The sequence below is a fragment of the Symphalangus syndactylus genome, chromosome 1, assembly GCF_028878055.3.
Source record: "Symphalangus syndactylus isolate Jambi chromosome 1, NHGRI_mSymSyn1-v2.1_pri, whole genome shotgun sequence".
NCBI classification, from domain to species: Eukaryota; Metazoa; Chordata; class Mammalia; order Primates; family Hylobatidae; genus Symphalangus; species Symphalangus syndactylus.
This window is the reverse complement of record NC_072423.2, coordinates 84,734,933-84,736,157: the sequence shown is the minus strand read 5'-3', so window position 1 is coordinate 84,736,157 and position 1,225 is coordinate 84,734,933. Positions and strand designations below refer to the sequence as shown.

General features: G+C 39.9%; 1 pseudogene; it reads left to right on the top strand.

Annotated features, from left to right (window-relative positions):
* Nucleotides 1-953, top strand: LOC129488542 (olfactory receptor 5D16-like; annotated as a pseudogene).
* Nucleotides 954-1,225: the final 272 nt, after the last annotated feature.

Genomic DNA, 1,225 nt, shown 5'->3' with positions numbered 1-1,225 from the left:
ATGTTTCTGACAGAGAGAAATATGACCTCTGAGGCCACATTCGCTTTCTTGGGCTTCTCAGATAACCTGGAACTGCAAATTCCCCTCTTCTTTGTATTTCTGGCAGTCTAAGCCTTCAGGGTGGTAGGGAAGCTTGGGATGATAGTCATCATCAAAATTAACCCGAAATTGCACACCCCCATGTATTTTTTCCTCAGCCATCTCTCCATTGTGGATTTCTGCTATTCCTTCGTCATTGCTCCCATGATGCTGGTGAACCTTGTTGTAGAAGTTAGAACCATTTCATTCTCGGGATGTTTGGTGTAATTCTTTTTCTTTTGCACCTTTGTAGTGACTGAATTAATTCTATTCGCGGTGATGGCCTATGACCACTTTGCGGCCATTTGCAATCCTGTGCTCTACACAGTTGCCATGTCCCAGAAACTCTGTGCCATGCTGGTGGTTGGATCGTATGCATGGGGAGTAACATGTTCTTTTACACTCACGTGCTCTGCTTTAAAGTTATCTTTTCATGGTTTCAACACAATCAATCATTTCTTCTGTGAGTTATCCTCCCTGATACCACTCTCTTGCTCTCTTATCTCAGCCAGTTGCTTCTTTTCACTGTTGCCACTTTTAATGAGATATGCACACTACTCATCATTCTGACATCTTATGCATTCATCGTTGTCACCACCTTGAAGATGCCTTCAGCCAGTGGGCACCGCAAAGTCTTCTCCCCCTGTGCTTCCCACCTGACTGCCATCACCATCTTCCATGGCACCATCCTCTTCCTCTACTGGGTGCCCAACTCCAAAAACTCCAGACACACAGTCAAAATGGCCTCTGTGTTTTACACCGTGGTGATCCCCATGTTGAATCCCCTGATCTACAGTCTGAGAAATAAAGATGTTAAGGATACAGTCCGAAAAATAATCAATACAAAATATTTTCATATTAAACATGGGCATTAATATCAATTTAATTTGGTTATTGAACAATTTTTTTCTGTTTTTTCAAATGGACTGTGCATCAAAATTTCACTGAAAAAATCACTTTAGATTTAAAAAACCTTTTTTACAATAGAATGGCTATCAGTTTGAGATCAGGGAGGCTATTCTTGGCTCAGTTTATGTAAGCCAGACAAGACTGATTGACGTTGACTACAAAATAGTATTTGTCTTGGTCTATAAAATATTTCATCTACAAAATAATTGTCTTTGTCTACAAAATAATATAATTTTAT